General features: G+C 46.0%; 1 long non-coding RNA gene across 3 annotated transcripts in view; it reads right to left on the reverse strand.

The window, feature by feature from the left end:
- LOC132591241 (uncharacterized) overlaps positions 1-23,740 on the reverse strand; it is a 37,153-nt gene extending 13,413 nt beyond the window's left edge. Inside the window, exon 1 of one of the 3 annotated variants that reach the window (XR_015947280.1) lies at positions 23,602-23,740. This is a non-coding gene — a long non-coding RNA (uncharacterized LOC132591241). Of the gene's footprint in view, positions 1-21,997; positions 22,252-23,586 lie in introns of those variants that run through there. The other 2 variants (XR_015947282.1, XR_015947281.1) reach the window with 2 other exon arrangements.
- Positions 23,741-26,411: the final 2,671 nt, after the last annotated feature.

Raw genomic sequence — 26,411 nt, forward strand, 5'->3', positions numbered from 1 at the left:
CAATGCTCTTGCCTTCTCATGCTGTGCTGTGGTCATTTCACTGTCCACTCTCAACTATGCAGCATGAAAAAGTAGGGTATGTTGGCCTATTCAAAAGTAGGGTATGTTGGCCTATTCAAAAGTAGGGTATGTTGGCCTATTCATTCCAGAGACACGAACATAACAGTGATACAAGGACAAGCATGAAACTGCCACAGCACAGGGCAGCAAGACAGGTAGCGTTAACCTGGTTACCTCAGCAATTGAACCTCCTGAAGGAACATAATAATACTCATCTAAGCCTTTCCCTACACCCTCTTTCTTGAGGAGTGCAAATTCACGTTGGCGTTTTCATTTGCCTCTGTCTGAGGGATCAGTAAGCCTTTTTTGGGCGGCATTATTACAAAAAACAACAACAACCAGCTCCCTGATTAATTGGGGTAATCAAAACAAATTTAAATGACAGTATTTCAAGTATGGGATGCGGGTGGTGCTGTGGATTAAACCACAGAGCCTAGGGCTTGCCGATCAGAAGGTCGGCGGTTTGAATCCCCGTGACGGGATGAGCTCCTGTTGCTCGATTCCTGCTCTTGCCAACCTAGCAGTTCGAAAGCACATCAAAGTACAAGTAGATAAATAGCTACTGCTACAGTGGGAAGGTAAACGGCGTTCCCTCAGCCAATAATTTGAGATGAGCGCCACAACCCCAGAGTCGGTCACAACTGGACCTAATGGTCAGGGGTCCCTTTACCTTTACCTATTTGCAGTATTGTTGACTTTTCCATGGACTAACTGTCTAAATTACAGTATAAACCACAACACAAAAATTATGCAATGGCCCCTGGGTATATATAATAAACCCTGACTAGTTGATTAGATGTTTCAGAAATGGTAAGTTGTTTTTTAAAAAAGCTGAAAGTATTGTTGTGAATTTGGGGGGTGGTCAGTCTGTATGATGCCTGAGTCCCTTTTAATTCCTGGGTTCCTAGATTCAGCAACGGCGAAAATCGATTGGAGGATTCCATTGTCGAACTAGTCGCACAAGTTTCTTTGCCACCTGACCACCACCACCAACAGCAAAAGCTCTGTGCCAGAGGGCAAATGAGTGGGCCTTCCCGGCCCCTCCTCACCTGACTGCAGTGTCGTGGGGTGAAAATGTTCATAGGGGAATAGTTAGGGGCAGAGGCACTAGCTGTAAGGCTGATAGTTTTTTGGAGGTGGGGGGAGACGCGTGTGTGTGATGTCACGACGTCCTGATATCACGTTTGTGAGCATCACACGTCCCTCCCGAAGCTGGGCAGGTGCTTCCTAGGCTTTCGGAAGGAGGCTGCAGGCCTCTGACAGGATGCTGAAGCCCTCCCCCCTCCTTCCCAAAGCCAGGTGGGCTTTGGGAAGGTGGTGAGAGGACTCTTGGACCCCGTTGGAGCATTGTGCCTCCTCCCTTCCTCAGCTGGGTAGAAGCATCCTGGGCTTTGGCAAGGAGGCACCAAGTTTTAATGCTTTAATACTCTAATACTGTACTCTAATTTACCAGGAACAATTAGGGGACTAGCCTAGTCCCCCTAGTCCACTGCCCACACACCATTGCCTGACTGGTAGTTAGAAATACAAAAGTCAGGGCAGTGTGAGGTGAGGCTGAGCACAGGGGGCAGGTGGCAGAAGAGAAGCAGAGTCAGACCTATGCTTGATGCCAAGGCTATGACTATGCAATAAGCAAGACCTTTTCGGGTGTTGATGCTGTGAGCCCCTCCATCTTAGCCTCAGACTGTGTATATGTTTAAATAAGCTGTAAAATAGAGGGTAAGAAGGATGAAGACACAGCTCTCAAAACAACCAGCTCTTTATTCTAGCTCTGAGTCCAGACTGAACAGTAGCTTAGCCAACTGGCTTATATAGTACTCAGTAACTTGCAACAGTAACAAACTTCCCCTAGCTACCCAATCCGTGAACAGCACTCTCAATCCTTCATTTGCATGTTGTGGACCTGAGTGAGAACTGCAGCCACAGTGGGCAGGGTAAGAACTGCAGCCATGGTGGCCAGAAGGAGTACTGCAGTTAACTTAATACATAACACCCATTGTGGACCTGAGTGAGAACTGCAGCCACAGTGAGCAGGGTAAGAACTGCAGCCACGGTGGCCAGAAGGAGTACTGCAGTTAACTTAATACATAACATAAGCCATATATCATAAAGCCACTACAGTCTCCGCTGTACCTCCTTCCCCAAAGGAAACACAAACCCTGGGTAAGTGCCCGGAACCCCTTGAATCTTGCACCCCTCGGAGATTGGGGTGGCGGGCAACAATATGTTTCTAGTTTTGCATGCACGATAATTGGGTCTGCAGATTATTCTACACTTTGCAAAAACAAAAAAACTTTGAGCCAACTTGGACGTTGGTTTAAGGAAAAGAGCCCAAACCATCCAATCAGGATAGTTATTACAAATTCTAGGAAATTTTAGTCATGATTTTGAAATCGCAGAAGAGTTTTACCAGCGTCGGAGCAGATATCACTACAGTATTTTAAAATGAATGACGACGACGCTTCCTTTCACCTTAATTATGCTGAGTCAATGGGCTTCCAGCAAACATTGCTCATCCTCATTAACACAGATCTCTGGAGATTTGCCTTAATTTTACTCCTTCCTGTGCTGAGTGGATTTGCCTTGGAAATCTTATTCAGCTTCCACCCAGGCCCGACACTGCTGAGCTGATGGGTTCTGACACGCCTGTGTGGTACCAGGAGCCATGCTGAAAAGCTGTGGTTTCTTTCTTCCATGTAGAAGGAACTCTATGAATCGCCTGGCTATGGGAATGGTTTGCTGTTACCTTTATATTGCTTGAGAGATAAAACTCCATGGATTCTTTAGCTGTGATTCCTGCACTGCAGAGAGCTGGACTAGGCAACCCTCTGGGTGTCTTCCAACTCTATGGTTCTGTGATTCTATGATTCTCCAGCACCCATCCACTCCAGCAAGAAGGCTCAATGGTCAGGGATGGTGGAAGTTGTAGTCCAGTAACATCTGAAGACCCACAGGCTCCTCATTTTTTTATCTAGAGCTTACAGGGACTGGGTACAACCAAACAAGATTCAAGGAGACTTCAACTTAGTTATGATTCATCCTTCTTTCACTGTTATCCCATAGGGCTTTGTCCCGAGTATCTTTTGCTGGAATTGGGTTGTGTCATTAGAATGTATGGAAACACTTGGTTGCAGGGAGGGGAGGTGGTTCATAGACATTTGGGTTTTCCCTCCATCGTGGTAAAGTAGTAAAGGTAAAGGTAAAGGGACCCCTGACCGTTAGGTCCAGTCGCGAACAACTTGGGTTGTGGCGCTCATCTCGCTTTACTGGCCGAGGGAGCCGGTGTACAGCTTCTGGGTCATGTGGCCAGCATGACTAAGCCGCTTCTGGCGAACCAGAGCAGCGCACGGAAATGCCGTTTACCTTCCCCCCAGAGTGGTACCTATTTATCTACTTGCACTTTGATGTGTTTTTGAACTACTAGGTTGGCAGGAGCTGAGACCGAACAACGGGAGCTCATCCCGTTCTCGCATATTTTTGACGATCCTTTGCAATCAGTTTTGAACCCAAACTTGCACCTCGTAACCTCTGGCACGCTTACCTCCTGACACCTTATTATTCCTTTTTACTAACTTCTCTAGAATTTCCTGTGGTTGCCAGCATAGATTTCTGCTTACTGTGGCTCTGGTCTATAAATGGATCTGCCAATGAGCAGGCATTGAATCATGTACCCAGGGGCATGGAAGTCCTCCAAGTTATAACCAAAGCTGTGCTCACATTTTGCTGCACCTTCATACCAAACAGTTTACTCAGGGGTTGATCACCCACCACATTCCCTCCTGCTGACTATCTACTGAGTTCCTGTCAATCTTTGTTGTCAGGTTTGCCTTGATCTTTGAGTGCCTAAGGCTGAATATTGTCAACCTGGGCAACTTGTGGCAAGGAAGTGGGGGAGAGGTTGGAAATGCATCCTTCCAATTCTCTTAAGATTTATAGCACATGTAATTCCAAATTGGCTCTTTAATAATAATAATAATAATTTATTATTTATACCCCGCCCATCTGGCCGGGTTCCCCCAGCCACTCTGGGCGGCTTCCAACAAAACAGAAATTCTAAAATACAGAGATCCATCAAACATTAAAATACAGAAATCCATCAAACATTAAAAGCTTCCCTAAACAGGGCTGCCTTGAGATGCCTTCTAAAGGTCTGGTAATTGTTGTTCTCTTTGACCTCTAGTGGGAGGGCATTCCACAGGGTGGGTGCCACTACCGAGAAGGCCCTCTGCCTGGTTCCCTGTAACTTGGCTTCTCGTAGTGAGGGAACCGCCAGAAGGCCCTCGGAGCTGGACCTCAGTGTCCGGGCAGAACGATGGGGGTGGAGACGCTCCTTCAGGTATACCGGACCGAGGCCGTTTAGGGCTTTAAAGGTCAACACCAACACTTTGAATTGTGCTCGGAAACGTACTGGGAGCCAATGTAGGTCTTTCAGGACCGGTGTTATGTGGTCTCGGCGGCCGCTCCCAGTCACCAGTCTAGCTGCCGCATTCTGGATTAGTTGTAGTTTCCGGGTCACCTTCAAAGGTAGCCCCACGTAGAGCGCATTGCAGTAGTCCAAGCGAGAGATAACTAGAGCATGCACCACTCTGGAGAGACAGTCAGTGGGCAGGTAGGGACTCAGCCTGCGTACCAGATGGAGCTGATAAACAGCTGTCTTGGACACAGAGTTGACCTGTGCCTCCATGGACAGCTGTGAGTCTAAGATGACTCCCAGGCTGCGCACCTGGTCTTTCAGGGGCACAGTTACCCCATTCAGGACCAGGGAGTCCTCCACACCCGCCCGCCTCCTGTCCCCCACAAACAGTACTTCTGTCTTGTCAGGATTCAATCTCAATCTGTTAGCCGCCATCCATCCTCCAACCGCCTCCAAGCACTCACACAGGACCTTCACCGCCTTCACTGGTTCTGATTTAAAAGAGAGGTAGAGCTGGGTATCATCAGCATACTGATGGACACCCAGCCCAAACCCCCTGATGATCTCTCCCAGCGGCTGCATATAGATGTTAAAAAGCATGGGGGAGAGGACAGAACCCTGAGGCACCCCACAAGTGAGAGCCCAGGGGTCTGAACACTCATCCCCCACCACCACTTTCTGAACACGGCCCAGGAGGAAGGAGCGGAACCACTGCATGACGGTGCCCCCAGCTCCCAAACCCTCTAGACGATCCAGAAGGATGTTATGGTCGATGGTGTCAAAAGCCGCTGAGAGATCCAGCAGAACAAGGAAACAGCTGTTACCTTTGTCCCTAGCCCGCCGGAGATCATCGACCAGTGCGACCAAGGCAGTTTCAGTCCCATGATGAGGCCTGAATCCTGACTGGAAGGGATCCAAATGGTCTTTCAAGATTTGGGGGAACATCTACAGCCCACAAGTAAATCGCCTGAGAGGGTGGCATGCTAAGGAGAGAATGGTCACCTAGAAAGAGAGCAGAAACAAATGAAGGATCTCAGAAAGAACCAAAGGAAGAGATATCAAATTCCAGTGTGGCGAGTCTCTTTTCATTGTCTGTAGCTTCAGAACAGGAGAAGGTAGGAATACAAGAAGCAGGAAAAAGATTTCTGGGAAAATATTTATAATGAATTAAAGAGAGTGTTGAAAAACACATTTAGTAAGAAACCAGAATCTTTTCTATTGGGTATGGTTGGGAGGAAGATTCCTAAGAAAAACGTTAACTTCTTTATGTATGCCACAACGGCAGCAAGAGTTTTATTAGCTAAGAACTGGAAATTGCATGAACTACCAACAGTGGATGACTGGCAAATGAAGATGGTGGAGTATATGGAAATGGCTGAGATGACCGGAAGAATTCGTGACCGGGGAGAAGAAGCGACAGAAGAAGAGTGGAAAGATTTTAAAATTTATTTGAAAAAATATGCAAAAATTGAATATTAAGAATAGATTTAGAATTTTATAAGAAGCTGTGGATTTAGTGCCTATGTTAAGTATATAGAAAGGAAAGATTTGAAATTTCATGAAATTGGTATAAAAGTGTATTGGAAATTGCTAAAGTTAAAAATTGAAATGAACCGCAGATTGAGGGAACTCGAGGAGGTCCCTATATACAATGTTAAGGTAATTTGGTTATTTAATTGGATTTTTATGTTCTTCTTTGTTGTTATGTTATTCTATTGTGTGTTTTGTTGTTGTTGTTGTTGATGATGTTTTTTTATGTTTAAAAATCAATAAAAATTATATTTAAAAAAAGAAGAAGCAGGAAATAAAGCACCCCTGTTACTGTATTGGGTTGTTTTGTTGCATCAGTAGTGGTCATTCTTGGTTCTCTTTCTGCTTGATGTGATATCTGCATAACATGACTAGCATGACCACGTGATACGACCTGATCACATTCCTTTCCCCCACCCAGGGGGAAATACTAATGCAACTGGTCTGCATACCCTACAAGTGTCTTGATTTTTAAGGGACAGTCAAAAGCCACCTGGCTTCTGATTTGATCCTGGAACGTCCCTATTTTCCCCGCCAGGCGCTGCCGCCAAGCAAGCTGGGAGTCGCCACCCCTCTGACACTGGGTAGCAGGCTACTAGCCAAAGGCCTTGGACTTGTGAGACAACGCTTGTACTCTTAAGGAAGAAAGGAAATCAATAAGGAAAATCAGAATGCAGGAGGAACAATGGTAGACGAAGTGACCCACTTCCCAGATAATGCTTATGCACTGCAGAAACATAATGTTCTTCCCCAACACTATAGAATCTCGCTAATATCTTACTAAATGTGCGTATGAACCAATTACTGGTGAACAAAGGGATCATTATTCTTAATTACGCCTCCAGTCACTTTCTTAACAAAAAGGAGATAACGTTGCATATAAAGTAGGAAGGCCTGCACGGAGATGGGATTTTAAGCAGCATTGTTCCCTGAGTCATCATTTAAAGCTCAACAAAGTATACGTTAAAGTGGATAGAAATTTGGGGCGGCTCGTGAGAGAGAGATGGATACAGAAACTGAGGAAAATAATACAGTTCACTGGTTCACCTCAGACAATTAAAAGTATTCCCCGGATGAACAGAAGTGAGAAGCGTGGCTTTCTCAGCTTTTGCTTTTCATCTGTGGGTGCACAATTTTTGAGGGGGGCGAACCAGGCACCCCCAAACAGGTGACCCCAGCATGGCCCGGCCCGGTGTTCCTCTCCACCTGCCAAGGGCCGTGTCAGCCGGCCAGGCTGCCCCACTAGGCACTAGTTACACCGCTGGTCCTGAGTGTTGAGGTTTGGGATTTGATGGGTACAAAATTGCTCTCTAGCCCCAAAATGGATATAATGCAAAAAAAAAAAATGCTCTGTGTTACCCTTTTCTCACAAGGAAATGCACTGGGCTAGAAGATGACTCTTCTGGCTAGCTTAGAATTTGTCAACCAGAGAAGTAGGGAATGCCAAATAAAAAAGAGGGGATTACCAACGACATTCAGGGGAGTGGGGGAATACTAAACAACAGAGCTGGGAATACCAAACAAATTCTAGCCACTGGAGACTGACCAGTCAGATGAATGCGACAGGCCTCCTTTTCTGTCTTCAACATCTGCTTTTCAGAGGCATTTTGCATCTGAACATGGAGGTTCAATTTAGCCAGGGTGGTTAGTAGCTGCTGTTAAGCCTGAGCTCCATAAATTTCTCTACTAATCTGCCCCTCACCAGATCTAAATGAATAAATAACAATATGGAAGATGCTTTACATTTTTTTAAAATTTGTTTTATCACTCTGGATAACATTAGGAGGGTGGGCAGGAGACAAATTCAATAAATAAATGAATAAATATTTTGGCAGTGAATGCCATAAGTCCACTGTTAATTTTATGGAGTACCTCCTCTTCCCAGAATAGCTGGTTTTGACCTATAAAGCTTTTAACAGCTAAGGACCGCAATACCTCAAGGACTGCCTCTCCCCATATAAACCATCCCAGACTTTGCGTTCATCCTCTGAGACCCTTCTTTGTGTGCCTCCTCCAGGAGAGGTCTGGAAGGAGTCAGCACGAGAAGGGGCCTTTTCTGCAGTGGCTCCCCGTTTGTGGAATGCTCTCCCCAGGGAGGTTTGCCTGGCACCTTCATTAAATATTTTTAAGCGCCAAGTGAAAACATTCCTCTTCAACCTGGCCTTGGGCTGATTAATATACTACAGCCTTTTAAATGCATCTGTGCAAAGGAGGGTCGTTGTTTTGCTTTAATTATTTAGTTTTGTTTTATCTTGTATTTTATTTTGTGAGCTGCCCTGGGATCTCTTGTGGAAGGGTGGTATATAAATTTAATAAAACAAGCAAACAAACAAGTTACATTACAAGAAGGATCGAACGTCAAATAGTTGGAGGGTCTGCAAAGCCAGGGGAACATTTCTGAGTGTTGAGAATTAGACAAATTCATGGAGAAGAGGTGTATTGGTGGCTGCTAACCATGCTGAGTATGTTCTAACTAAGTATGTTCTAACTAACTAAGAGGCAGTATGTGTGAACATGGGGTTACAGGCAGGAGACATGGTGCCCGATTATAACCTACGTTAATATGGGTATATCCTTCAAGAACACATAAGTCCTTTTGGAGAGGTGTTTTTGTATAAGTGTGATCAGCTCTGTAAGGTAAGTGCCATACATTAACTATTTAATGTTGTAATGTTGTCTTCCAAAGCAACTACTCTATTCCAAACTTAAAAATGGAAAGCGTAATGCTGGTGGTCAACAAAAGAGGTTTAAAGACTGTCTCAAGGCAAATTTTAAAAAATATAGTATAAACACTGACAACTGGGAAACTCTGGCCTGCGAGCGCTCCAGTTGGAGAACAGCCTTTACCAAAGGTGTCATGGGCTTTGAAGACACTCGATCTCAGGACGCAAGGGAGAAACGTGCTAAGAGGAAGGCACGTTTGGCAAATCCACACCGTGATCAACTCCCACCTGGAAACCAATGTCCCCACTGTGGAAGGATGTGTGGATCCAGAATTGGCCTGCACAGTCACTTACGGACCCATTGTTAAAATCGTGTTTATGTAAGACAATCTTACTCGGCTACGAGTGATCGCCAAAGAAGAAAGAAGAAGAATGTTGTCTTGTATATCCACTGAAACTGTCTATACATTTCAAGTTATTAAAACACATGAAGGCAATTTCCATGTTGGGGATATAATTAATTGTCTGTTGCACAGAACAAGTATTGTGTACATACACACACACACACACACACACACACACACACACACACACACACACACACACTTATCCTGCCCTATTTGTAGTTGGAGCACCCTATCCTTCATCTGATTTTTGCCTTGGTATATCAGTGATTAAGATCAAGCCTTAGCAATTTCATTCTAAGATTATCTCTACAGAAAGGGGAAGGTGTTGAATTTAAGCTTATGACGCTTAAAAAAAAAAGCAAATTCCATGTTTAGGTGAATACTAGCAAACTACCAGTGAACTAAATGTGAAAAAAGCACAAAGCAATTACCAGTAGTAGAACATCTCCTAAAACCAGCCAGTTCCTCAGCAAAAAAAAATGTTATTGATTTCAGGCTAGACTTTTTGTTTCCCTAATAGATATTGATTGCTCTAATAGATTTTACCAGCCACATGTAAAAAAGATTGATTAGGCCATAATGAGAGCTACAGTAGCATAAACTAAGCAGTCATCCAGGAAGTCCTAGCTTCAACCCTTGGCTCTGCATTCACTTAGTTGGTGGTCTGAGTCAAGGCACTACCAGGGTCCTCTGCGATAGGTGTCATAGAAAGGTCAGGAAGCTAGATAATAATTTGCTTTATACTCTGGTATCCCCTCTGTTATGCCTGTTGTCTTTGTCCATGGAGTTTTCTTGGCAGGGATACTTGCAGTGGCTTGCCAGTTCCTGCTCCAGGTGGATCACGTTTAGTCAAAACTCTCCTCTATGACCTGTCCATCTTGGGTGGCCCTGCACGGCATAGCTCATAGCTTCTCTGAGTTATTCAAGCCCCTTCGCCACGACAAGGCAGTGATCCATAAAGCTATGGTTTTCCCAGTAGTGATGTATGGAAGTGAGAGCTGGACCATAAAGAAGGCTGATCACCAAAGAATTGATGCTTTTGAAATATGGTGCTGGAGGAGACTTTTGAGAGTCCCATGGACTGAGAGAAGATCAAACCTATCCATTCTGAAGGAAACCAGCCCTGAGTGCTCACTGGAAGGACATATCCTGAAGCTGAGGCTCCAATACTTTGGCCATCTCATGAGAAGAGAAGACTCCCTGGAAAAGACCCTGATGTTGGGAAAGATGGAGGGCACAAGGAGAAGGGGATGACAGAGGACGAGATGGTTGGACAGTGTTGTCGTAGCTACCAACATGAGTCTGACCAAACTGCGGGAGGCAGTGGAAGACAGGAGTGCCTGGTGTGCTCTGGTCCATGGGGTCATGAAGAGTCGGACACAACTAAACGACTAAACAACAACATGCCCTCTGTAGGAGTTGATTGGGACGGAAGAGTCTTCAAGAAGCAACAGAACTGCAGGTTCCAGTTGCTTACCTGAGTGGCTTGTAACATTTTGAAAGAAATAATAATAATAATAATAATAATAATAATAATAATAATAATAATAATACTTTTATTATTTATACCCCACACATCTGACTGGGTTCAGGACCTTTATCTCCAACTCCCCAACAAAGCTTCTATCTGTTCTTGCACCCGAACTGTACGTATTACCACCAAAACAGACACATTCCAATCAAAATACTTAAGTGTCATATTGTCATACCCTTTAGTTGCTGCTTAACCAAACTGAAGCTGGCCAGAAAGCCTGGTTTTTTTTTTAAAAAAGTGATGTGATCCTGTACCAAAACATAGACTGCCCCAAGCAAAATGACATTTAAGAGTTTGCTAAGAAATGCTGTCCTCTATACTACAGGGCTCCTAGGGGGAAATGCAAATTTGTTCCTACATTTTGAAACGTTCCTTCTTCCCGATAGGTTTGAGAGATTTACTTGTACAATGTATGTATGCAGCTCTAAGCCTAAGCTCCACCGGGCATGCAGAGAAACAGATTCGAGGAAAGCTGTGACAGTTGCCTAGCTACTGTTCTTATCAACATCAGATAGAAAAATATGAGCTGTAGGCTGGAATACTCAATGTAGACAGAATATCATTTTCTGCTCCCCACTTCCTGCAATGGCTGAGCAACTTGGAAGAGTCTGTTTCTTGTGATATATATATAAAAAAACAGCACAGTATATCTTTTTATTTTGCAAAATGTGCAAGCTGAGTAGATGGAAAACAAACATGCCCAGCGGCAGCACTTGTCCCAAAACAACATCACTCCAGTAACACCCAGTATCCACATAGCTTGTCTTTATAATGGCTGAACCATGGGGAAGCAACTTCTATGCCACAGCTGTAAATGTATGAATTGGTCCTTACCTTCAGTTTCCACTCTGTAGGTGTTTTTAATTCCTTTCAAAAGGGATATTGAAAGGCTTTTAGTTTAGGTTATTGTTACGGTACTCGACCAGCATACACATATATACATAAAACAATCCAAAATACAATCTAAAATATAAGCATAAGATATAAACCATTTTAACCATTATAAAAATTATTAGATAAAAGAAGGTATCACTACTTGGGAGGGTACAACAAATTTTTGGGCACTACTAACTAGGTCGGCTCGGATTTTTATGGCTCTAGCATAGAACTTGGCTACCTTTGCTGTCACATTAGAATTGGCATCTGAAAGAAGCCACTCTATATAGAAATTGTCCGAGTGTCCAGGAAGCTCAGCCAGCGTCGCCTCGCACCTCCTTGTAGTAGCTGCATCGCAGGAGTATGTGGCCTATAGTTTCCACTTCCCCAGGTCCACACGGGCAGCATCTCTCGCACATTGGGATCGATTTGTACTTCCCTTGAAGAACTGCTGAGGGCATTAGGCGATTTCGGGCTAAAGTGAAAGCTCTTCGATGAGAGGGTATTTCCAGATGGGATATAGGTATGTGGCTGGGCGAGATATGTATCTCCTTTCCTACTGAATAAGAAAGTGAGGTACTTTACTCAGATCCTTCTGCCTTTGAAAGGCTTTAATATTGGATCCAAATAGATTTCAGGCTAAGGTACTCTTATTCAGCATAAAGAGAACTAATCAGTTTTTCTACATTCTGTGTTTTTGTTACAGGTAGGTAGCCATGTTGGTCTGAGTCGAAGCAAAATAAAAAAATTCTTTCAGTAGCACCTTAAAGACCAACTAAGTTTTTATTTTGTATGAGCTTTCGTGTGCATGCACACTTCTTCAGATAGTTTTTCTTGTTGTTGTTTTTACATTACCACCTCCCCTTTTCTCCAAGGGGTTCAAGATCTAGACTTACTGGAAGCATCTCCATTTAGACAGGTGTCCAGGCAGAGGAGAAATGGATTCTTTTTATGTTTTGCAAGAGGCACAGTCTGTTCACAAGCCTTTCAGTGCTCTCAGAGAAACTCTTGAGTAACAGCCGCCTATGGTAAGGTTACCAGATTTTTTTTCCAATGAATCCAGGGACACTTTTCAACTTCAGTAGAAATGATAGGATTTTGTCAGGGGGACTGATTTGTAAATCCGGGGACTGTCCCTGGGAAATGGGGATGTCTGGTAACCTTAGCCTATGGTAACATTTGTGTGGGTGAATCCCATGGGGACAGGGCCAGCCTTGCTATATAGCACAGAGAAGCGACTTGCTTTCTTCAAATGACACCACAGTTGAGGTGGGAGAAGTGGGATAGATGAAGTCAGGAATCGTGCCTGAAATGGCACAGCACAAGAGGGAGGACCCTCAAATCTGGAGCCTAAATGTGGCCCTCCACACCTTTCAATCTGGCCCTTAGGACTATCCCCTGAATGTGAGGCTTGCAGATGCAGACATTCTGCATTCAATGCCAATCTTATGGGATATATATAATGTTAGGCGTTAAAAGGGACTCTCTCTCTTCCCCACCTCCAGTTTACTTATGTCATGGTTTCCATAGCAGCTGCCTATGAGTCATTTTACCTCAAAAGGGCACAACAGAGGAAGTTAGGCCTTAACTCTTTGTAAACTATTAGAAGGTCTTCGCTATACAGAGGCATTTTTTCCTCTGGCCTTCCAAAAGCAGCAAGGGGTTGTCCTCATTTCTCTATCAGGTTACGGCATACAAATGCCCCAGATCTCAACTTATTATTTTGGGCAAGACTGGCTTTATTGCAGGATGAGCTTGTCATGACATCCTGCTTAGCTAGGGGAACTCGCTGAAGTTCATTGTTAAGCTTTCTGGGTCCACTTCAGACACGTGGCTGTAAACAGGGAAATTGCTACGGCCAAACAGGTGCAAGTAGCAGGTTGACTTGACAATAAGCGGCCATGGCAAAATTAGTCAGCATTTACAAATGTCATAGGCCCAAAGGAACAGTAGGCTTATTCACACTGTAGATGGCATGTGAGAGAAACATCAGGTGATGTTTGCTTAAGCCCTCTTTCTGGCAGGGTGGGAGCGGAAGAGAACTGGGATCAGCAGCAAGGAGAGCCCGGAGAGGCTTTTGCAGCTGGTCAGAATAAAACCCTGCAGGACCTGGGAGGGCTCCAAAGGTCAACCGCTGATTAGGACTGTGTACATAACATACGAAGGGACCCAGGTGGCGCTGTGGGTTAAACCACAGAGCCTAGGGCTTGCTGATCAGAAGGTCAGCGGTTCGAATCCCTGCAACGGGGTGAGCTCCCGTTGCTTGGTCCCAGCTCCTGCCAACCTAGCTGTTCGAAAGCACGTCAAAGTGCAAGTAGATAAATAGGAACCGGTACAGCGGGAAGGTAAACGGCGTTTCCATGTGCTGCTCTGGTTCGCCAGAAGCGGCTTTGCCATGCTGGCCACATGACCTGGAAGCTATACGCCGGCTCCCTCGGCCAATAATGCGAGATGAGCGCACAACCCCAGAGTCGGTCACGACTGGACCTAATGGTCAGGGGTCCCTTTACCTTTACATAACATACATTTAATGCATGCTTAAAGCACAAGACTCCCTTCACCCCGAAAGGTGATGGGAATTGTAGCTTATTCAGGGCGCTTTGGAATTGTAGTTTTGAAAGGGGTGAACTACAGTTCCCAGGCTGATTGGGTTGTGTGTGAATGTGCCTTAAACGTATGGCATATACACAGCCAAAGTGCAAAAGTCAGCTGCATCCTTATTTTCTCAAGCAAAGACTGGTGACTGTTCTGCCCCTCAAGTGATGCTGCAGGGAAATTAAAGGGGCCACGCTCTGGCTTTGGCCTGTATCCTGTGGCACCACTGAATGGTGTTTGACGGTTCTAGTAGCTCAAAATACAGGCTACAGTTGGTACAAGCAGGCCATAACAGATGTTACAGGGCCTGGGGAAGTCGCCCTTGAGAGCTTTCCAGGTAGATATGACTCTAATGGGCTGCACAGGTGAGGGGGAGCCCTTATATCCCCCAATAGAGCTTTATAACTTCCAGGACCCCACTCCTCAACTGGGATTGTGCCGTGGGTCACCTAATTCATATTCTGGAATAAATTCTCTGCTCCTTCCATATTTATAACCCATTCTCATCAGAGTGTGGGGCTGTCGGGAAACTAAGAAATCAGAATTTCACATATTGATATGAAACAAGTGTGGCTCATTGTTTTTCCATTCATCCATGGGGGTTAGAAAGCTGGTCGGTTTTCTTTTTCTTTTCCTTCAAATGAAATTAAGAGAATCCTGAGGCAGGCTGAGGGGAAGGACAGCTGATTCTGCATTTTTCACAGATTCCATGGCTAGTCGTATATTTCTCAGCTTGCCATCTTTTCTACTATTCTGTTTTCCCACAATAAATACCATGCAGAAAACTGTCTGTGCCAGAGGGTGGCCCAAGAGGAAGTGTTTTGAATTGTTTTAGCCACAATTGGGGAATGCCCGAAACAAGTAAATAAGTCATGATATTATCTTAATTTTTAATGGAAGACGTTTTCCCTAACCATGAAATATTGAACTTGCTCCAGCTTTTGCAAATCTTTTCTTAATAAAAGACTTATCCCAAGAGGAAATGTTCAGATTTGATGTTACCTTATGAAACAAGTAGGGCTTCTCTTTAAAATGCAAAAACCATTAACATGGGTTGTGGTTTTTTTAAAATTTTGAATTTTCACATTCTAGGGATGTGCTTCAGCTTCCTGGGTGACAAATTGGGCTTGATGCATAGCTGAGCACCCGTGACTCAGACCAGATGGACATTGGAGATCCATGAGCCATCTCTAGACAGGATATTCCTTGCTCTCGCCCCATTGAAACACAGCCATAGGAGTGGGGTCTGAAGGTTTGATCAGAGTATCTGCTTTATCCCATCCAAGCTTCCAAGCTGCTGTTGCCAGGGCCGTCTTAAGCGCCGCTGGCGCCGTGATGCGCCGGATCCCTCCGGTGCCCCCCCGCCCCGTTTCACAGCGCAGTGGGCGGGCAGGCACAGCGCGGCTGCCACAGGCGCTGCTGCACGGCGGGCAGGCAGCGGGGAAGTGAACCTGGTTCCCCAGATTATGAGTCTTCCGCTCTTAACCACTACACCACACTGGCTCAGTCCCCTGAAAAATGACCAAGATGTTGAGTTGGTTGGTTCTTTTGCAGCAGCTGCATGTGGAGGAGCGGGGAAGCGAACCCGGTTCCCCAGATTACGAGTCTACCGCTCTTAACCACTACACCACACTGGTTAAACATTTCTCTCCCCTTGCTGCTTAAATAAAATCTGCATGCACCCACTCTCTGCAGATACCTTTCAGTAGTTAGGGGTTTTTTTTAATGTTGGGAGGCTGCTTCCATCTTGACAAATTCTGACCTTTAACACTCCAGGAAGAAAGGGCTGTATGAAGATTGTGCTGGCTCAGAAAGGCTTCGCCTCCTCTGCATAATAAACTGCTCTCCCTATTGGAATCCCCCTCCCCCCAGTCCAATGTAATGGCTAGGGCTGCCATACGTCCAGAATTTCCTGAACGTAGTCTGGATTAGGCTGTCGGAAACAGCACACGGGCCGGAAAGACTTTCATGTCCGGGAAAATCCAGACGTAGCACAACCCATGTTGGAAGTGTAGATTTTGGCAATTTCCTTTTTTTAAAAAAAAAAAAGCTCAAATTTTGTGTCTTTATTTTCCCCTTTTGAAAATATGGTAACCCCAGTTATATTTTAGGTACCGTGTTTCTCACATTTTAAGACACCGTCTTATAACTTTTTTCCCTCAAAAAAACACTGGGTGGCTTATTTTCAGGGAATGTCTTGTTTTTATTACGTCAGGAGCAGTGCCCCTCTTGCTCCCTGGCTCCCTGCGGGGCAGGATTCTTGACTGAAAGAAAAGGACGGGCAACAGCCACCACCAAACTCCGTGAGAGGGAGTCTGAGGGAAGGGAAGTGTGTGCGTCCCTGGCCCAGCCCTCTCTCCCCGGCCCTGGGATGTTCGTGAGGGAGGGAGGGAGGGAGCTCCTCCGAAGGGCTGCTCTCTCTCTCTCTCTCCTCCCAGGTGGGGACTCACTTAATAGCAATCTGCTACACTGGAGCTTCTTAAATTTAAACCAGTACAGTATAATGGAATCTATCTGTGTGATGCAGTACGTATAGCAAATAAGGATCTCTACCAGCCAGCCCAAGACTTAAGAGCGAAAGTTCCAACAATGTAGCACTTTGTAGCACTGATAGCAAAGAGGCTACCGGCTGATAAGAGATACTGTAGAAAACAAGGCAGTTGAGCAGCAATTAAAATGGTAAATGGTAGCAATTGTAGCAATTGAGCCAGCAGGAAAGCGGGGTGAGATAATCTGCTGGTCCTAACTGCTTCTCTTACCCACAAAATGTTAACTTTTAGCAGCTCCTAAACAGCGAGAAGCCACCGGCAGCGATCCCGGTACCAGTAAAAATCCTTAAAGGGGCAGCTCTACAGACAAGCAATAGAAAGAAAAAGAATCCTCACTTTTTAAAAGGTTTTTAAAAGGGGGGAAGGTGGGGGGAAGCGAGAGGTGGGCTCTGTGTGTGTGTGTGTGTGTGTGTGTGTGTGTGTGTGAGAGAGAGAGAGAGAGAGAGAGACACGCAGGGGAGAGAGAGAGAGAGAGAGAGAGAGAGACGCGCACACAGAGTCTCTCCCTAAAGGGGAAGGCAGCGTCTTCAATCGCCCCTCTTTTCTTCCTCCTGTTTCATCTCCTCCCCACCGCAAATGCCACTTTTCTCCTCTTCACTCACACAGCCTAGCTAAAAAAAAAAAAAATCGAACGGGAGGGGAAATCACGAGTCTGCAGCAACCAGCAGCTATGGCTCTTCGGTGCATTTTTACAAGCTTTTAAAAGAAATACGTGTCTTTGGAGCGACAGCAAAATGGGGAGAGATTTTTAGGGGGGGGGAGTTTGCTGGCGGGAGGGGGGAAGGGTCTATCACTATGTCTTATTTTCGGGTTATGGCTTATATCGCACAATTGCTTAGAAATCCTGCTATGTCTTATATTATGCCTACGTCTTAAAAAAGGAGAAACACGGTATCCCCCTCCCCAATAAAAGGTACTGACTTTCCTGTGTTGGTTTACTAGTCCAGTTTGGGACTGTCCATCTAAGCATGAAAGATGCCTGTTGTGAAATTGATGGGTCCTTTCATTTCCTCTCCGGGTGATTCCCCCCAGCATGTTCAGCTCATCCTGGGAGAATCTGTGTGCCCCTTGCCAGCTGCCCTTCTGCCTCCCCTGTGGCTGGAAGGAGAACATTGCATTGTATCATTGGAATTGTTTTTGCACTAGCAACACCTGCCTTCATTAATCAGCTGCTTGGGATAGCTCAGAGGTTTCCCCATATCTCTTCCTGTGTGTGTGTTTTGTTTTTTTAATTTGAATTCAGTTCTTGTATCACTGGTTTCTTTGGTTGTGCTCTCCAGCCTTTTCAAACCAAAGACTCATCCATACCTCCAGCCTGCAACATGAAGTATGGTAGTAATTTCGATATTTATTCTCTTGCATTTATATTATGCCTCTCTTCCAACATACAACTACAACTCCCATCATCCCTGATCACTGGTCCTCTTAGCTAGGGATGATGGGAGTTGTAGTCCCAAAAAATCTGGAGGGCTGAGTTTGCCTATGCCTGGTATACATTATCCCATCTGGGATAAAACAAACCGAAACTCCCTAGCTTCAGAAAGTTAGTGGCCTCATGTGCACTCAAATACCCTCCACCATTCCTCAGATGAAAGTAGAGATATTTCTCACTCCCACCCCAATGGACCCTCCTCAACCCCCCATTTTCTTGCCCCTCCCCAAAGCACACACCCTCCACCGTCCTGAGAAAACCCCATAATCCCAATTTTATTTTATTCTTTGGTAGATTTACAAAAAGAAAGACATGCACCCATAAATAAATTTTAGAAAGGGGCAAGATTAGACACTGATGCAGAAAGCATTAAAAAAAAAATCTAGACTCTTTGAACTCTGCTCCGTTCTGTCTTTCTTCCAGGGCAGCCCTGCCCTCTTTCTGCCCCTCAGAGCCAGAGCGTCAAATGGTGTTTGGCCTCGGTAGTGCCAGCCTCTCGTCTTCCTTGTCTGCTCTCTAGCAACTGCTACGAGCTACCCAAGAGAGGAGGTCAGCAGCAGTTGGCGATGGAGAGGCAATGGGGTGCTCCCTTGCCGCTGCTGCCACTTGGGACAAATGCTGGCTCATCCTCCCTGAGCTTGGTGGTGGCGCAGGCGAGGAAAACAGGGGCATTCTGGGATCCAATCAGAAGCTTTTGTAATTCCAGAACCATTCCTGGAAAATCGGGACGCTTGGAGGGTATGCGCTCAGACCTCACAACATGTTCATCTTTCTCTTTCTCTTTCTCGCCTCTCTCTTAGTTCCCAAGCTGCACTCTACATTTGTATTGCACCACTTGAAACAAAAATATCGCACCACTTGAAACAGTCACAGCTTCCTTCAAAGAATCTTGGGAGCTGTCATTTGTTAAGAGTCCTGAGGGTTGTTAGGAGACCCCCCCCCACTTCCCTCTGAGTGCTATAATTGCCAGAGTTCCCTGAGTTGAACCACTCTGTGAAGGGGGAAATCGTCCCACAGCAACTTACTTTTTTTAAAAAAAAAGCATACACGAAAGGGAAAACTTTGTGTGTGTGTGTATAGCTGTATAACTAAAGAAGAGGACAATAAGTCTTTGTGAGAAGAGATTTTGGCTCACAATGCTGTGGAAGATAAACAAAAACAATGGCAAAATGATGCCAACAGAACTGAAAGCATCCATCAGAAAGGGTGGCTTAAAAGTCATGTACTGCCTAACCTAACCTTTCCGAGTGACTCAAGGTCACTTTAATCCTGCAGCTGCACAGGGTTGATTTGTAACAGGGGGGATGTCAGTCAGTGATAATGGATTCAGCCCCTGAGCTCTTAATGACTTCCTGGGTGATCATCAATGGAATGGATTTTGTCCCTTCGCACAAATATGAGTGTTAATTCACTAAGTGGAAATTACTCAGTAGCATAGAAAGATTCAAGAAGGGGCACAGCAAAGAAAAGAAATTTCAGAAGCCTTTGATTAGTCTATGGATAGACATGATGGCAAAATGGCATCTCCGTCAGCATAAGCAGTATGGTCCTCCCAGTTCAGAGATCCCTGGGATTGCTGGATACGACTGACTGGCTGGAGCACCTTTCCAGCTGAAGAAAGCTTGAAGAAGATGTTTAGTTTAGAATAAAGATGGCTGGAGAGATGGGCACGATGACATTATGAACAGGATGCAGAGATATTTTCCCTCTCTTTCCTGCCTTTTGCTAGAACTCATTGTGTCTGTAATGAAATTGATGGGCAGTAAGAAGTATGGAACTCCTTCACATAATGCACAATGAAACTTATGGAATGCATTGCCACAAGATTAACTTAAGCTGGATCTAGGCATGCAGCAGAATGAAGAGATAAGTGTCATGAAATGGCAGAGTGGATTGTACTGCAGGTTGGAGGTTGGGGACACCTTTTAGGAATGTTCCCTGTGTGTGTTTTGCTTTTTAAAAAAACCCCTGCAAAGAAAAAGCTAACACTCCAGGCTGCCTGCTGTGCTAGCTTTCTACCTGCATAGATAGATAGAAAAAAAGCAGAGACATCTAAAAAGCAGAGACATCACCTTGCCGACAAAGGTCCGTATAGTTAAAGCTATGGTTTTCCCAGTAGTGATGTATGGAAGTGAGAGCTGGACCATAAAGAAGGCTGATCGCCGAAGAATTGATGCTTTTGAATTATGGTGCTGGAGGAGACTCTTGAGAGTCCCATGGACTGCAAGAAGATCAAACCTATCCATTCTGAAGGAAATCAGCCCTGAGTGCTCCCTGGAAGGACAGATCGTGAAGCTGAGACTCCAATACTTTGGCCACCTCATGAGAAGAGAAGAATCCTTGGAAAAGACCCTGATGTTGGGAAAGATGGAGGGCACAAGGAGAAGGGGACGACAGAGGACGAGATGGTTGGAAAGTGTTCTCGAAGCTACCAACATGAGTCTGACCAAACTGCGGGAGGCGGTGCAAGACAGGAGTGCCTGGCGTGCTATGGTCCATGGGGTCACGAAGAGTCAGACACGACTAAACGACTAAACAACAACAAGATAGATAGATAGATAGATAGATAGATAGATAGATAGATAGATAGATAGATGATAGATAGATAGATGACAGATAGATAGATACCCTCCCTGAGCTTGGCAGTGGCAACCCTGCTGGGAGAAATAGTGACATTCTGGGATCAAATCAGAAACTGCAATGGCTTTCATAATTCTGGGACTGTCCCTGGAAAATAGAGACATTTTGAGGGTATGGCAGGTGGCTATTTATATCAGGCCCATGCAGGTGGATTAAGCTAACTCTCAGCATTACCCCCTGATGACCAGGGCCGTCTTAAGCGCCGCTGGCGCCGTGATGCGCCGGATCCCTCCGGTGCCCCCCCGCCCCGTTTCACAGCGCAGTGGGCGGGCAGGCACAGCGCGGCTGCCACAGGCGCTGCTGCACGGCGGGCAGGCAGGCACAGCGCGGTTGCCATGGGCGCAGCTGCGCGGAGGACCGGAGGACCGGTCGGCCAGCAGGCGGGCGCAGCTTGCAGCGCCCCCCCCTGGTGGATTGGCACCGTGGTGCCCTGCGCCACCCAGCCTGGCCATAGGGCCGGCCCTGCTGATGACATAGGAGCTGCTTGAATGGCTTCAAATTTATATTAATTGAGGTATTGTTCCTGGACCTTGCTTTAGCACCTTTGCAGCCTGCGTCCACAGACCTCACTTGACAAATATGAGGCCAGACTCTTCTCTCTCCGTGGTGTCACCAGTATGATTTCTACTCCACAACGACCCCTTAACAGCTCCCCAGGTTTGCCCTGGAAAGAGCTTTCTTTTGACACAGATAAAAGGCTAATGGTCTTTCAGAGTTACCCTGTCAGCAATGTTCATACCCGGCAGAAAAAGTGAGAGCGGAAAACACCAGTGTAACAGAGAAAATGGGGTAAATGATTCCATTGCCATAACCAGGGCAGGCAATCATTTACCTTGCACATTCATTTAATCAATTTCTCCATTAAAAAGCTGAGACTCTTAACAGCAAAACTAATTGAGCTCAAGGTCCCCGTGGGTAGAAGGTTAACGCAAGGGCAGCAAGCAGCACTTTGCCTGGCTGTATGTCACTGGCGATAAATTACACACATGTGCAGGTGTTCATAAGCGCATCCATCATGAGACAGCCACCCTCTTAATTATACTAGACAAAGGAAGAGCATTTGGTACAGCAAACTCTGAGCATCTGAAATATTGTGTGAGGGAGTTCCTAAAAGAACGAGCATGTGTTCCTGGATAAAGCTATTACTGCTTCTGCTTACTACTACTACGACTACTACTACTACTAAAGAACAAATTATGATTTTGTGGGATTCACCCCCATTGCTGCACTCCTCTCATTAACATATGCTGTTGTTTTTCTTTCAGAGTTCTTAACATCTAGGACACAACTCACCCACCTAGAAATATACATTATGCCTCTTCTTTAGTGAAACATGATCTCCACAGACTTGGCTGAATGTCACAGTAGCTCATGCCCTGTAGGTCTTACTCCATGAAATCAGTTGCCGAGACTAAAGGTCCCTCATCTCCCCGCAGCCGATGGTGTCTTCTCCTTGCCAGGGCTTTTCCCAAGCAATTGGAGACTGCGCCCACACACAGCCTACCTTTGCTCCTCCCTTTTCATACCTCTCTTGGTTCTGTGAGTTGGGGGAGGAGGAGCTTGACACAGCAGGAGGGGGAGACACCTGTGAATCTTTGCCAGCCTGGCTCATCTCTGCCTCTTGGCCTCCCTCCTCTCCTGCTTCTGCCTCTCCTTCTGCTTCTGGACTTCTTTCTGCCACGGACTCTCCCAGCTCACTAAGTCCATCCATCATCGCCCCCTCATCACTGGGCTCTGAGTCTTCTTCCCTTGGGGATTCCCCAGCTGGTTCCGGGACAAATTAAGTTCTAAACTAGAGGTACCACTGTAGTAAGGCAGGGGCAGCCAGTGTGGTGTTGTGTAAACTACCATCTTCCCTGGCCACTGACCTTGTTAGCTGATGGCTGAGAGCAGTTGCAGCCCAATCACACTCAGAAGGCATCACGTTGGCTTCCCTTGCTTTGAGATATTATGTAAAAATTATATAAGTGCTCAGTATTATTATTAGAGATGCAAAGAGCTTGTCTGTTCATATGAGGCAGGAGCAATCTGTACATGCTCAGAGGGGCTCTTATATAATAGTGCTGAATTAGATGGACCAATGGTCTTGTTCCATTTAGGAGAGACACAGGTGGTGCTGTGGTCCAGAACCGTCTTTCCTATTGGGCTGAGTGGTGCGTTGCGCCAGGGAGCCGGCCTCTCAGGGGCGCCCCAGCGAGTGGGGGAGTTGCGCAGCTTTGCCGGCGGCCTCCCCTTTCCATGCATGCCTGCCAGCTGTGCCCTGTCAACCATATGGCTGGTGTGTGTGCGGCTTGCGTCCCAAGCCTCCGTGGGAGGAGAGCTATCCCTGCAGAGGCTTAGGATGGAGGCTGTGCCCTGCCAACTATTTGGCTGGCGGGCATGCAGCTTGCGTCCCAAGCCTCCACAGGAGGAGAGCGATCCCTGCAGAGGCTTGAGAAAAGGTCAACAACTCTGGGAAAGTGGGGAGGGTGCTGGAGGGATCTTTGCACCACGGCGTAGGATATGCTTAAGACGGCCCTGCTGTGGTCTAAACCACTGAGGCTCTTGGGCTTGCTGATCAGAAGGTCGGCGGTTCAAATCCCCGTGGCGGAGGGCGCTCCCATTGCTCTGTCCTAGCTCCTGCCAACCTAGCAGTTCGAAAGCACACCAGTGCAAGTAGATAAATAGGTACCACTGCGACGGGAAGGTAAACGGCGTTTCCGTGCACTCAGGTTTCTATCACGGTGCACGGTGTTCCATTGCGCCAGAAGTAGTTTAGTCTTGCTGGCCACATGATCCGGAAAGCTGTCTGTGGACAAATGCCAGCTCCCTCAGTCTGAAAGCGAGATGAGCACCACAACCCCATAGTCACCTTTGATTGGATTTAACCATCCAGGGGTCCTTTACCTTTTTTACCTTTACCTTGTTCCGTTTAAGGCAGCTCCTATGTGCATTTGTTTCTTTCAGGGAGGAAATGGGAGATGGCACTGGAGGGCCATAGTTGAAGGGTGGCAGTGAAACAACAAAGCCAGCTGTTCCTGCAAGAGATCATTGTTTCTGCTTCCACCGCTGTTAAAAATGTCACCGTGTTTTGCACCGGAACGTGCACACTGTGGCCCTGAAACAAACAGCACATTCTGTTCCCTCTCAGCCTCAGTGGCTGCTGCTCACACAAATGTCCTTGGGGTTTATGATGTCACCAGGCTCTCTCAAATGAATCACAACCTCATAGTCTCTTTGGGGCCACAATTCCCTCCCCCCCCCATGTCTCCATACGCTGCAGAGAGCAACCTTGTCAAATGACGTCTTTAAAACTTGCCCTTGGAAGAGAGTGGCTTTTAACAGTTATCCATTAAAGTCCTAAAATAGGAAGTAAAAAAAAGTGTAAGGGGGGGGGGGAGAGACACTAAGTTCAACAGAAAGGTGGGATCGGTTAGCCAAATATTGAAATATCTGGGCAGTGCTGAGGAGGAGAAGATAGGATGATGACACGCACTGGAGGGTTTCCAATTTCCACGAAAAACAGTTGTTTCATCATGACAAGTAACTGTGGTGGTTGGCAGGGTTCATTTGGGCTGTGCAACGTGGTTCGGGACTTGGCACCTTCTCCCCATGAAAGAGGCAGGGAGATGGCCAGAATCCTGAGAGGTGGGGAGACAGGTGTCCCATTGAGACTCATCGCTTTAACTTCTTTCCTAATGCAAAGTGTGTGTGTGTGTGTGTGTGTGTGTGTGTGTGTGTGTATATATATATATATATATATATATATATATATATATATATATATATATCTTTGGTCAAATCCATACCACACATTTAAAGCACATGGCTTTCCCTCAAAGAATCCCGGGAACTATAGTTTCCTTGGGAACCGTAGCTCTTTGAGAAGCAAACTACAGTTCCCAGGAGTCTTTGGGGTGTTGCTGTGTCCTTTAAGTGTATGGCGTGGGTTGCTATTTTATCCTCTCCCCCCACTCCGGCCATTGTATGCCAGGGCAATTTGATACATTACTGTTGTAGCTACTGGAGTCATTTTCATGTAAGGACATGCAAGATGTTTGCCCCCATACTTTGCCACCTCCCCCAACATTCTCTGAAGTCTCCTTTGCTTGCCCCTTGCATCGTCCTATGCCGTTTCCTTTAGAACTTCTAAGGAAAAAAACCCCCAAACCAACCCACCAAATAATTACATGATCCCAGCCAATTGAGGACCGCTTTCATGATGTGACACAGCCAATCCTCTCTGGCTACGTGACAAAATTATATATAGATACAGATATAGTTTTATTAACACTTTTCACAGTACAATAACAGACAAGCTAGTTAAGCAAATAATAATATTTTTTTAAGAAAAAGAAAATAAAAGAAGAAAAGATAGAAGAGATAGAAAAATACAGGATCCTCTCTCATAAATGCATCTTAACTTTTGTCCCATACAGAAAATGGTATGTCCTCCCAGCTCTCACCTGGGGGCATCCCTCCCTTCCCCCAGGCTCTCATCCTGAGAGATTTCCCCTTCCCTGTCTCTCACACAGGGACCTTCAAACTGCGCATTGCCTTCATCAGCATGACAAAATAATGAAGATAATTAAGAGTGAGGACAATGTTTCCTGCCCTTACTCTTAATAGGAAAATGCTTTTTACTGTCTGCAGGGTCTCCCTAAAAAATCATTGTCAGATGCTACACTGAACTGGAAATATCTGTATGTAAAGTACCCCATGGGGGATAATTTGGTTATTTCCTTATCTCACTTTCATGAGCAGCAAGGGATGGACCCCTTGGCTCAGCCACCAGCGGTCATATAGAAACTGCTTCGGTTTGTTTAGATCCCATGTTACACCTGGTAACATGGGCTGGTACAGCTGACTGACATTTATTTATCATTATTAATTGCATACAATTTATACACTACTTGATTGTTTTTTGTTTTTTAATCCTCCAAGCAGTTTACAAAAGATAAAACAGTGAAATTAAGGGAGGGAGGATACAACTATACTTTAAAACACACAAAAGTTAAAATACTAAGAGTTTAAAATTAACTCAACTTTTAAAGCATCCGGGTAAAGGTAAAGGTAAAGGGACCCCTGACCATTAGGTCCAGTCACGGACGACTCTGGGGTTGCGGTGCTCATCTTGCTTTACTGGCCGAGGGAGCTGGCGTTTGTCCACATGACTAAGCCGCTTCTGGCAAAACCAGAGCGGCGCACAGAAACACCGTTTACCTTCCTGCCGGAGCGGTACCTATTTATCTACTTGCACTTTGATGTGCTTTCGAACTGCTAGGCTGGCAGGAGCAGGGACCGAGCAACAGGAGCTTGCCCCATCCAGTGGTGAACGGTGCCCCTTGGCTGCCCAGGGCAGCACCCCCTGGGGGTGGGGCATCACTCCGCAGCACGCATGCGTCCTGACGTCATGATGCACGGCGCTCGTGCCAGCATGAACGGTGCATGTGCAGTCCGTTCATGCTGGCGCTGCTGCTCCTGTGGCAACCTTACAATCTGCCAAGCAAGCGGCATCTCATAAGGCTGCCACGCATGAACAGCGTGCGTAAGGCTGCCCCATCCATGCTGCTTTTCGCATGCTGCAGCCTTACGAGTTGCCGCTTGTAAGGTTGCTGTGGGAGCAGCAGCGTCAGCCTGGATGGACTGCGCATGTCCGCACATGCGCAGTCCATCCAGGTTGGCGCTGCTGCTCTGCTCGGCCGGCGCGCTCTGCTTTTTCCTGCTTGAGT

The sequence above is a fragment of the Zootoca vivipara genome, chromosome 15 (assembly GCF_965207765.1).
Source record: "Zootoca vivipara chromosome 15, rZooViv2.hap1.1, whole genome shotgun sequence".
Lineage (NCBI taxonomy): Eukaryota > Metazoa > Chordata > Lepidosauria > Squamata > Lacertidae > Zootoca > Zootoca vivipara.